Source organism: Solanum tuberosum, unplaced genomic scaffold (assembly GCF_000226075.1).
Source record: "Solanum tuberosum cultivar DM 1-3 516 R44 unplaced genomic scaffold, SolTub_3.0 scf00088, whole genome shotgun sequence".
Taxonomy (NCBI): Eukaryota; Viridiplantae; Streptophyta; class Magnoliopsida; order Solanales; family Solanaceae; genus Solanum; species Solanum tuberosum.
In genome coordinates this window covers 1101942-1115078 of record NW_006239011.1, presented here as the reverse complement: position 1 = coordinate 1115078, position 13137 = coordinate 1101942, and the positions used below count along the sequence as shown (strand labels likewise).

The 13137-nt window shown below is 33.6% G+C and overlaps 1 long non-coding RNA gene across 3 annotated transcripts; it reads left to right on the top strand.

Annotated features, from left to right (window-relative positions):
- Positions 1-1136: 1136 nt before the first annotated feature.
- LOC102592112 (uncharacterized) lies at positions 1137-11717 on the top strand. Of its 3 annotated transcripts, XR_001473397.1 has the most exons (5): positions 1137-1697; positions 1786-1884; positions 10714-10992; positions 11072-11191; positions 11284-11717. It is a non-coding gene; the product is annotated as an uncharacterized lncRNA (long non-coding RNA). The 3 variants fall into 3 exon arrangements; XR_001473398.1 differs by lacking the exons at positions 11072-11191; positions 11284-11717 and having other exon boundaries at positions 1146-1697; positions 10714-10993; XR_001473396.1 differs by lacking the exons at positions 10714-10992; positions 11072-11191; positions 11284-11717 and having other exon boundaries at positions 1150-1697; positions 1786-2086.
- The last annotated feature ends 1420 nt before the right edge of the window (positions 11718-13137 follow it).

Here is a 13137-nt window from a genome sequence, read left to right as displayed (position 1 = left end):
TGAGTTTAAAATTACAACCAATGGTTGAGTGCCACGTAATTAAAAGTATTATTTAATTATTTTAAATTGTAATCTGTTATGAAGGGGGTAAATTTGGACCCAAAGGTGGATGGGAAGGGTATTTGGGGGCCAATAGGTGGATGGGGGGTAATTGTGTACCATTTCCAATACTTCGAGGGTATTTTAGGCCCTTTTCCGTTTAATCAATAATATTCGCACGGACGATCTCCACGTGCTCAAATTATAATCTTAACATCTCACAATCCCAGCACGGACGATCTCCACGTGCCCAACTTATACTCAATCTCATGTCAATACATGTGCACAATATGATTTCAATTATAAAAAAAAAAGGGATGATGATGCTTCTTAATCAATCAACTGTCAGCATAATATGTAATCACCTTCGTTATCACAAGTATACGAGTTCAATAAAGAACACAATCACACATAATAAATCAATTCAATAATATATCAGCTAATGTCCATATGCTTTGGCATTCTCGGATTACAATCTGCATTCTACAGTAATAAACTTTCCCTTTATAACACCGGTACTCGTACCAATGCCCGTTACACCATTGGTATGAGACCTCCATCTTTCGCCCTTACCCATGGTCTATTCCATTTTTATCAACGAAGTCTGAAAGTCTTAACATACTTTGAATGCTGAACACGTGCCACAAATCCTCAAGATTTTTCCTTCCCTTTTCGCAAAGCTTCAGAACGTTCCCAATCTACCAATTATGCAATATTTGTAAGCACGCGAGTTTGTAGACACCTATATTATTATATGTCTATCCTAGACCCAAAAATTCACTCATATCTCTAATCAAGCTCATAATTTTGATATAATTTATATGTCAAATCATATTTGCTAAATTTCAAGCCTAGGGTTAAGTCTTAATTTATCCAATTAACATAAGTCTACTGGTATGCATATAATATCATACACCTAATATATAATGCGATGACAAATTACATTATTTGAAATTGAAGCCACTGGTTACTAAACTAGTGGCGATAACCAAGACCAATCCAAACCTTCCCTTTCATCACCTCCAATAATTTACCCATTTACACGGTTACAATGTTAACAAAAGAAACCAAATAATTATTCTACAGAAACAAAAAATTTCAATCCAAAATTAAAACCTCCGTTCTTTTCTTTTAAACAACCATGTACTAGTAAGGACCCACTATAGGAAACCATTATTTTATGTGAATAAAAGAACAATGCTTTTTAAAACCCTTATCTGCACATCACTACGAAATGAAAACCAAAACCCCAACCCTGCATTGATTTTCTAATTCGTAACTTTGTAATCATTGTCTAATAATTGCATACTAATCATTACTAAGTAAACAATCATTCAATTTAACCTAATAATTATACTTAAATTGTATCTAACTTTTTTTTCTTTTTTTTTATAATTAAAATGACCTTACAGGGCCATGATTTATTGAGAATAAAAATAGAAATGAACAAAAAAGCTAATCTAGAAAGAGAAGGTGGAAAGTGAATCTTCCTCCAAGCTAAGAGAGGTACGACTGAGTGTACAAATCCTCTCTTGTGAGCAAAGATTAATCAATGTTTGCCTTTGTGCGATGATAGTTTCTTCCAATCGCCACACAGGTGTTAACATATCTTGAACGATTTGGACCTCAAGCATTGGAGCGGATCTGATCTGCTACAGGTATTTCTCTACCACTTCGAGTAACTCACCTTCAACTTCACTTCTCTACTGTGACGGGTGTTTATTTTCATCCTCTATGGTTCAGAAGGTCCAGTTAGCTGTCGGGGACAAGATCCCAAATCGGAGGGAATAGAATATGTCAATCTAATGTTGAAGCGAGCCACCTCAGTTGAAGTACTGATATCAGGTATACTAACACCATTTAAAATAATTATCCAATTCATTATCTATCCTTCAATGGAATGAATCCCTCAATAGGAATTAATACCACCATAAAAATCTAGATATTGAGCTGGACTACTATTTCAAATCTGTACTATGCTTGGGAAAGACTTGTGATACCAAGTGACAGCAAAATAATACATTATCAACAGATATCTTCACACCAACCATTTATACCACTAATGCGCGCTTATGCAGAAAATAGAGTCGGCTAAAGAAAAGCTTTTTACCTGCAATATTTTATTCCGTTCCTCTTTGCTCTGTATTCTACGCCGCACAAATTAGTTTCCAACTCTTTTGTTTTCCCTTCTTCTCTAAACTAACTCCACTAACATATTTTAATTACGTGGGCCAAGTAATAAAGAGAATTGAATAAAAGCAACTTTCACATATAGCAAACATAAAAATTATATTTGTATGTTATAGCTATATTTTGCATAATTGCACTTCATAGTAAATTTTATGTTTGCTATGGAGCTTTTGATTTGTATAATTCGCTATAAACATCCAATTTTATACAAATTGTTCAATTTTGTATAAATTCATTTATACTTTGTAATTTGTATAATAAGATCTGTATTTGTATAATTATAAGTGTATAGGACGAAAATTTATATATGTATTTGTATTTGTATATACTATTTTCTCTCATTTTATACAAACACAAACGCATTTTATACATTTTATACCGAAATGTATAAAATGACTAATTGTATACCGAAAATGATTAATTGTATACCGAATCAGATGACAAAAAAGGGGATGTTTGCTGCGAATTACAATTAAAATAAACTATGGCTATAACATTTAATTTGAATTAATAGTTTGTTATTTCATACAATTTTCCCATTAATAAGGCATGGACTTGGCCCATTAACTATTCAACTATATTAACTATTTAATAAATAAAAATTCATCAACTAGATACTCGTAATTACCGAATATTTTAAAGTTTTTAATTTAAATTTTATGGAAAGAGTTAAAATAGTCCTAGTTCTCAAAATGACCTAGCGGGTCGTTACATTTACTCTACAAATATAGATAATAGAGAGTAAAATAGAAGTGGGTTGGAGATGGTCTAACCACTACTAAAAAACTGTTAAAAATGACGGAAGAAAAAGCAACGGACGACGTCGCTCTGAAAAGCGACGCCAATTGTCACATTGTCCGTCGCTTTTGAATAAATATTTAAAAAATATTTTACAAAAAGCGACGGACAGCATCTCTTAGTCCATCGCTTTATTTCGCGGAATTTTGCGTCAAATAGATATATAATTAATAATTAAAAATAGTTAGAGACTTTGTCCGTCGCTTTTTATTAAAAATATTTATTTATAAATTCAAATATAACCATGCCGTCCGTCGCTTTTTATTAATTTAAATGATTAATTATTTTTTAAAGAAGCAACGGATAACATCTCTTAGTCCGTCGCTTTTTGGTCAAAATACTGGTCAAATACTTAATAAAAGCAACGGACAGTGTCTCTTAGTCAATGGTTTTTGGTCAAAATGTTGGTCAAATATTTTTTAAAAAGTGACGGACAAAGAGACGTTGTTCGTCGCTTTTGTTAAAATATCTGAAGCCGAGACGCGAAATTTCCCATTTTTTATCTCTCTCTTCCTTCTCTCTTCCTCTCTCTAGACGCCGACGTCGACGTCGACAAAGAGACGTCGATGCTGCCCGTCGCCGCTGCCCCACTCCACTGCGCCGCTACCAACCCCGACCCCACTCCATAGTTTCTCCATTGTTTCCTTCTCCTTTAATTCAAGGTTAGGATTTCATGAAATTATTTTTAATTTTTTTTCAATTTGAGTTAGATTTGATTTTGTTAATTAGTGTATTGAATTTGTTTTTAATTGATTGTTAGTTAGTTAGTGAATGATTTAGGGTTTTTGATTTTAGTTAGGATTGGTTGATTGTTAGTTAGTGGAGTGTTAATTTGAAGTTAGATGAATTGAAAATTGATGAATTGAAGTTAGATTTAGAACTTGAACTTGAAATTTGAATATAACTAATTAATTCTTGAGTTAGAATTTTATGTATAACTAATTGTAGAAATTTGATATATATGATGAATTTATTTAGAACTTGAAGTTGTTGAACTTAATTAGAACTTGAATATAACTAATTATTATTGGCTTAAAATTTTATATTTAACTAATTTTAGAGATTATATGCACTTGAATTTAGAAAATGAAGAAAAATTGAACTTAGAATTTGAATATAACTAATTTTTGGATTGGAAGTTTATATATAACTAAGTTTAGAAATTAGATATGAACTTGAATTTAGTTATTGAACTTGAACTTGAACTTGAATATAATAACTAGCTAATTTTTGGATTTGAAGTATTTATGTATAACTAATTTTAGAACTTTGATATGAACTTGAATTTAGAACTTGAACATTGAACTTAGAACTTAATAATTAATTAATTCTTGATGACCTCAATTAATTATAGAACTTAATAATTGAACTTTGAAGTACTTATTAAAATCTCATTGACCTTAATATATTTGAACTTAATTATAACTTTCAATTTAATTTATAATAACTTGAACTTAATTAGTTTGAAAGCTTAAACTTAATTAAAAGTTATGAATTAATTAAACTTGAACTTTGTAGATCTTGAAATGTAGTATTTATGAACTAATTAATTAGGTATATAAGTAATTATAAATATGTATTAACAATATAAATTAGTTTACTGTAGTAAAATTATTATTAAATTTAATTTATAATATAATTGAATATCTATATTTTTGTATATGGATTATCGTTTGTGCATGTATAATATGCATTATGAAACTGGTGCTGGTTTGAAACCTGAGTTTATTGACGGTGTTAGAGATTTTATTGAACATACAATGACACTTGACATTTTCAAGAATAATGGATTGGTTAGGTGTCCTTGTAGTGCATGTAGGTGCTTAAATTTTTTTGAACCAGATATAGTTATGGTTCATTTGTACTGTAATGAATTTAAGCCTAGATATTTTGTATGGATTGATTATGGAGAAAGAGATGGATTGAATTGTATGTTTTATAATTCGATGCATGTAGATGAATAGAATATGCTTGCACCACATGACCAAATTAGGGTTGAACATGATGATAGGATTGAACATGATAGGGTTCATGAAATGACCAATGATGCTTTGGGGTTCAAGGTGGGAAGAAACCCGAACAATATGTTGATGAAACTCCTAATGAAGAAGCAAGTCGCTTCTATGATCAATTAGAAGAGTCTAGTCGTCCACTATGTGAAGGGAGTCTGCATTCTTCCTTGTCAGTTGCGGTTAGATTAATGAATATTAAATCAGGTTGAAATGTTCCTAATGCGGCTATGGACTCAATGGTTGATCTTTTGGGTGAACTAGTTAATCCGGAGTTTAATATACCTAAGAACTTCTATCAGGAAAAATGTTTGGTTTCCAACTTAGGATTGACGTATGATAGAATTCATTGTTGTGTTAATGGCTGCATGTTGTTTTACAAGACTGATAGTGAATTAGAAAATTGTAAGTTTTGTGGACATGCTCGTTAGAAGAGGACTCCGACTGGAAAGATGGTCCCAGTTTAGGCGATGTATTATCTACCTCTTATTCCTAGGTTAAAGAGGTTGTATGCATCGATGAGGTCTGCCCCACATATGAGATGGCATCGTGAATATAGAAGGCTGTTGGGTGTCTTGTCTCATTCATCTGTTGGTAGTGAACCAAGAAATATTAGATTGGGGTTGTGTGCAGATGGCTTCACACCATTCTCTAATAATGCTTCGCCTTATTCATGCTGGATGGTATTTCTTACTCTGTATAATCTTTCTCCTGAAATGTGCATGACCAGTCCCTACATATTTCTAAGTTGTGTTATGATCGGTATTTCTTACTCCATATAATCTTCCTCCTGAAATGTGCATGACCAGTCCCTACATCTTTCTAAGTTGTGTTATTTCAGGTCCCCGTAATTCAAAAAGTTTGATTGATGTCTATCTACAACCATTGATAGATGAGCTCAAACAATTGTGGTCTGAAGGTGTTTTGACTTATGATATATCAACTAAGCAGAATTTCGTTATGCGTGCTTCTTTAATGTGGACTATTAATGATTTTCCTGCATACGAGATGTTGTCTGGTTGGATGACAGTGAAAAAGCTAGCATGTCCGTATTGCATGGAAAATAGTAAGTCATTCACGTTAAAGCATGGCAGAAAAAATACATGATTTGATTGTCATCGCCAGTTCTTACCAATGGATCATGAGTTTAGAAAGATGAAAAATGCATTTAGGAAAAATAAGATTGAAAAGTGACCCCACTTCCATTACTCACAGGGCATCAAATTTGGGAGAGAGTTTCTTAATTACCTAAAATTACAGAAGCTTCACCTTCTAGACTTCCTGGATATGGTGTTGAACATAATTGGACCAAACAAAGCATATTTTGGGAGTTGCCGTATTGAAAGAACAATCTGCTACGACATAATCTTGATGTGATGCATATTGAAAAAAATTATTTTGACAATTTGTTTAACACGGAGATGGATGTTAAGGGTAAGACAAAAGACAATCCAAAAGCTAGAATGGACATAAAGGAATATTGTAGGAGAAAAGACTTATGGCTGCAGGAATTACAAAATGGTAAAATAGTTAAGCCCAAAGCCAGCTTTTCATTCACATTGGATGAGAAACGTGAAATTTGTGAGTGGGTTAAAAATTTGAGGATGTCGAAGGGCTATGCTTCGAATTTAGAAAAGCGGGCAGATATGAATAGGAAAGGAAAATTGATAGGTATGAAAAGTCATGATTGTCATGTGTTCATGGAAATTTTAATTTCTATCTATTTTCTCCATCTACCCTAAAGGATATGGAAACCAATCACAAAGATAAGTCTTTTTTTAAAAAGATTTGTGTTCTGGAAACCTATCGGTTTGACCGAACATAGGATTTTACACTATTTTTTATTCCTTAAATGTTTCTTTTATTTCTAAGTTAGATATATTAATTTTGTCTTATTTTAGTAAGTTTATTTTAAAATAATAAAAATAATATGTTTTAGTTTAATTTTAGTTTAATAAATAAACTAGTATTTCTTAATTATAATTTTTATTAGCTACTCAATTTTTGTTAGTTTTAAAAAATAATTAAATAATATTCTTAGTATATTATATTATATTATATTATATTATATTATATTATATTATATTATATTGTGTTATATTAAAAAAAAAAAAAACTAAAACTAACCTACAGAACCTACCCCCCACTCACGCACGTCTCACCCCACTCCACTCACAACCCCATCATCTGCACACAACACACCTTTCACACCTCACATTACCCCACTCCCCACTTATCCCTATACCTATTTACTACAACTACACAAGACGGAAAAAAAAACATTCAAAAAAAAAAGCCTACAACCCAAAAGATAAAATCAGCAACCAAAAAGAAAAAGCAACACCCAGACACCCACAGAAAAAATACACAACAATACACATTCACACACGAAAAAAAAACCATCAGCAAAGGAAAAACACTACAAACAAACCTACGGCAAAAAAAAGAGGAGGAGGAAAAATACAACCAACATACATACGCACAACACACAAAAAACCCATTCTGCGCACACACACAAAACGTACAAAAAAAAAGGAAGAAAAAACGCAACACAGACCCACGGAAAAAAGAAAAAAAACAACTCACATTTTATTTATATTTTTTCTTTCACTCACAAACAAAAGTTGAGGTCGAGGTTCACTTTCGTGGTTTCGAGTTTGTGGTTCCTTATTAGGATTATAACCTTAAGGTTTCGAGTTTGTGGTTCCAAAAATATAATTATAATTCATTAATTGAAAATAACACTTTTTAGATAAAGTTAATAAGTGTGATGCAAAGAAGACAGTTATGTCTCTAAACGTCAAAACCAAGAATGTGGTTACGTATCTAGGTCGAGACCAAATAAAAAGTTCAACAATAAAAATATCAGTGAAACTGTAGCATAAAGAATATATCCAAAAATAATTCAAATAAGTATAAGTCAATAAAAGCGACCGTGCTAGATACACGGGACTCGAGGGATGCCTAATATCATCCCCTCGATCAACAGAATTTCTTACCCGAATTTCTAGTTTGCAGACCAAATAAAGAGTCATTTCCTTTTTATTAGAGATTAAAAAGAAAAGGTGACTTGGATAACCATAACTCAATTCCAAGTGGCGACTCTGAAAAAATAAAATAATCCCTTAATCAATACCATCACTTAAATTGGAAAAATCCTTTCGCCGCGCGAAAAAGGGGTGTGACAACCTCGCAGTTGATTTAGACAACAAGAAGCACGCAGTCGCAGTTAATTCGAATGTCAAGAAAAACACATTCACAGTTTCCAAGATACAATGCACAGACAAGTCCAAGTTCTTAGTTAGTTTGCATCTATGGATGACCATTTCCCATCATCCATGCAATTACGCAACCCTTCGAACCAGATACCAATTGGAATCTTCTCAGTTCCAATTTGCTTTGCTTGTGGCCCCTCAGTCGTAATCACGACGTCCGATTTACTTTGTTGAGATACCAATTGGACCCAAGTCATACCACAAGCGACACTTGCACGAAAGGAGAGAAAAAGTGGAACAATTTCCTAGAATGCTTCCTAGCTTCCTGAAGATTAGATGTGGACGTCAACAAACCAATCCGTAGGAGTCTAGTCCACATTTTGCTCTTGTAATGGAGACCAGTAACCTGGGCTTTGATATCAATTTGTTACTACCCAACCCACCGGGCCGTGCGGGCACCTACTCTAACACCTAAGTAGGAGAACCCTTATATCCCAATAGCTAAAGCATGCGGAAAATTAACGAAAAATGGAGGTAAATGAAATTATAGCATTTTTATAAATGAAAACCTTCTTAAAACAAATTCGGGTTAAGACTTGTAAAGTAATTAACACCCCCAAGGATCTAGTCTAAACATGTACAAGAGCTATTAAGAGTACAACAGGACATAATAATGAAAAGACACAGCTTCCACCATGCGAAAGGAAAAGTAGAAGTTGCTGGAGAATTCTTTGTCTTCATCTAATGAAACATCACCAACCTACATCCAGACTATGCCCAACAACATAGCAAGAGTAGTATCAGTACAAAACCACACGTACTGGTAGGCATCATCGGTCAACCCGACGCCCACCGCATAACATAAGAGAACAACTAGCAAGAATATGCGATAAACCACTTGCTTCTCCACTTTTACGCTCTCTGGAACACCACAGAATTACACTAGCACCCTTACTACTAACCACCTTCTCAGTCAACCTACTTACTAGGTTATTGATCTTAGCCTAACCATTCTAACGCATAGAAGAGTCCACGAATACAACTACAGGCATTCCGACTAACCACCCACGACATACCTTTCCTCCAAGGTGAAATCCACCTAAGTAATTACACATACACTACCCCCACTTTTTACCCTTACAACACACGGACAACCCTTGCTCTCAATTATTATGACCCTTGAACCCTTGTCGTTCCTGATTCATTCAACAATGAGATACGTAACAAATTTACTCAACATAAAAGAACAATCAGATATAAGTCCTCATAACCATATAACAACTCCGGGGAATTACAATATCATTCAATTTCACAGCCCTCAAGATACACAATTATGTCAAGTCATTGGTTCTCTCATGGAACCCACACCCAAATTGTTATCATACCGAAACGTGGTACTCGATCCAATATTTATGTCGGAACCTGGCAATCGATCCCATATTTATGCCGGAACGTGGCAATCGATCCAAGTTAGTGTTTCGGAATGCAACACCCGATCCATTCAACAAGCCACAACCACAATCACAATCACAATTACATTCTCATAATCATATAATCAAGTCATGATTCATGACATTTATCATTCATCTATCTCATTACCAATAGTGTGATCAATAATGCAACATTGCATACATACACGTATTATAATGAAGCAAGAACATCATATATCACACAATCATGAAATCACAACCATCACAATGAAGTATTCATCGACATATATCACTTAACAATAATTCAACCAACTTAGCCCTAGTTCATCACCTAAGGCTTTTTTCTATGATTTAAATCATCTTCTGTTCGGTGCACGAAGGCCTACGCATAAATCCTACCATTGATTTACATTAAATATGAAGTGAGCACAGATTTATAACTACTCAATTAATAAAACCTAGCCTACCTGGGTGCCAAGCATTCGTAGAATTGTAAATAATTTTTTGATTTTCGGACGATGGAACGGTGGATTTAATTGGAATTTGACAAGCTTTTGCCATCCCCATGCTAGAACTCTCTTCCTCCTTCTTTCCCCAGCTTAGAGCAGCTTTTGGAGGGTTTCTGGGGTGATCTCCATCTATTTTAGGTGTTTTAGGAAGAAGGAGAAAATAAAATTTTGCATTATTTATATTTTATCTCGCATATTCCGCTCTGGCACCAGTTTACCCCGCCATGGCGCCGCCGCCCTAATGGCATCTAGCCCGCCCTAGTGGGACAATGTCCCAGAATTTCATGAATTTTTGCTTTTCCTAAATAACGACGGTTCAGGTCGTTACACTGGGCTTTAAAAGACTGTGTTAGAAGACTTTATACACATGCTTATCACTCTTGGAGCGAGATTCCAAATAGTATATGCCAGACGATGTTTAATGAATTTAAGGTATATATTTTTTAGTTAAGTTTATTAATTTTAGTATACTTTACATTTTTTTTTACTATCGATCTAATTAATGCTATTCAATTTTTTTCAGACTATGTGTACTTGGGAGTCAAGGTACAATTTGGTCATTGCGATCACATTAGAGAGGAGGGCATCCCTGAGACCGTCTAGCTGGCTAAAAAAAGTCTGGGATACTGATCAACGTCCGGGTTGGATGTTGCCTCATGTTTTTGATGAATTGCGTCAGTATTGGAACACAGACAAGTTTAAGGCAATATCAGAACGAGCCAAAAAGGCTAGAGGCAGTCTTAAGGGTGGCTCGTTGCACATCGGAGATGCAAAGACCGTTGGAACAATTACAAGAGAGATGGTAAGTTCTAATTCAAACTTTTAAATAAATAATTAGTTGCTTCATATATATCGTTATAAATTTCAGTTTTTATTTATAGGAAAAATAATTGGGGCGCACTCCCATTGGACTGGATGTTTTCAAGAAGACTCATGTGAAGAAGAAAGAAAATGAGTCGGATCCGGATGTATGGGTAGAGGAAAGGGCCGAACGAACTTTTGTAAGTTATTTAATATGAATAATATATATTAATAGTGAATATATTTATGATATGTATATATATTGATTTCAATGTTTATATTTAATATGCAGAATGAGTTTCATCAGTACGTCGCTGAGAATCTAGATAGTTTGGTCCAAATGACACCTGAACTGTCCACCCAAATTTGGACAGAAGTGGTAGGGAGGACACACAAGGGTAGATTCTATGGTCTAGGGACGACTCCAGTTAGGCTTATAAGGTATTGGATCATCACGCCAAGTCGAGGCACTTGACGGTGTTCAGATTGCTGCTATGTCGGCTCAAATAGCACAACTTACATTGGCACTGACAGAGTTGGAGCAGAGAAGAGTAGCTGAACAATAAAGAATGAGTGTGACTGTTCAGCAAATCAAATAACAAGTGATGAACCTCGCTTGTCGACCTACTACTTCGGCTCCCGAGGACACCGACGACTACAATGAGGAGGAGGAAGAGGATTTTGTAGATGCCACTCCCTAGTTTAGGTCTCTTTTGAAACACATTTTGAAATACTTTATAAGTTTTTGTATTGTGATTTACACATTTTTGAATATTGATTTAAGTTTGATGTTTTATATGTTGTGTGTGATGTTTACATTATATTGTTTGATTGGGCTGGTTGAATATGAATTGAATTATAATTGCAGGTGGGTAGCAGAAACTGGCAAAAATTGCAGAAAAAGCGATGGACAGAGTGATTTTGTTCGTCGATTTTTTACATTATTTTTTTCAAATAAACCCAAAAAAACGACGGACAGAGTCATTTAGTCCGTCGCTTTTCTAGGTATTTTAAAAAATTAATTACCAAAAAAGCGACGGACAATGTCCTTTAGTCCGTCGCTTTTCTGGGATTTTCAAAATATAAATTTCCAAAAAAATGACGGATTGCGTCGTTTTTTGAAAATAAAAAATAAATGAAAATATATAAAAGCAACATCCGTTGCTTTTGTTAAAAAAAAATTACTGAAAAAAAATAATTAAAAAGCGACAAACTCAAAAATCGACGTAGTCTGTCGCTTTTTAGTGACGCTGTTTGTCGCTTTTTGAAAAGCATCGAGCCAAAAAGCGACGGACATGACTGCGTCGCTTTTCCGTCAATTTTAACGAAAAAAGTGAAATAGTCCATCATTTTTTACCCTTTTTTTTTTACAGTTTTTTAGTAGTGAGCAACATTGCTTTGAAAATATGTGAAATAGGTTGAATATGTAAAAGATCCCCATAAAGCCCTTATGTTTCACCTAGACCCTACGAAGCCATATTGTTGAATGTCGAATGGTATTTTACTACTAAAGTGAATCAATTTGGGCGTGACAATATGTGAAGTGCAATCGATATCCACAAAATTGATTTATTTCAATCATAAATGCAGTCATATAATCCAGAAATTTTTAGACCAACCGTCATAAATTGTAGACCCTCTCCCGTCTAAGCCTATACATTCTCTTTCTCATACTCCCTCCGTCCCATATTATAAGTCACCCTTTCTAAAAGTAGCTGGACCACAATATATGTCATTTTATAAAATTTATACATAAATTATCATATTTTGCCCATTATACTCTTGATTGATTAATTAATTAATCTTATAAATGTATTTACTTTGACTAACCTAGGAATTCTACAAGTAATTAATTTCATTGTCATGTTTGCTTTAAGAATTTCTATATAAAAATATAAAAAAAAACATTTTACACAAAATATATAGGAAAATTGAGGTGGGAAATTTATTTTTTTTAAATTTTTGAATCAATTGGTGAAAAAATTTGACTCCAAAAAGTAAAATTTAAATAGTCATCCAAATGCATTTATATTTTTGAAATCTAATATTTCATCATTTATTACAAAGTTGTCATAAGCAAACATTAAATAAGAATATAAGGGTAAAATTACCTTATTTCTTAATGCAAGTGCAAATGAAAAAGATG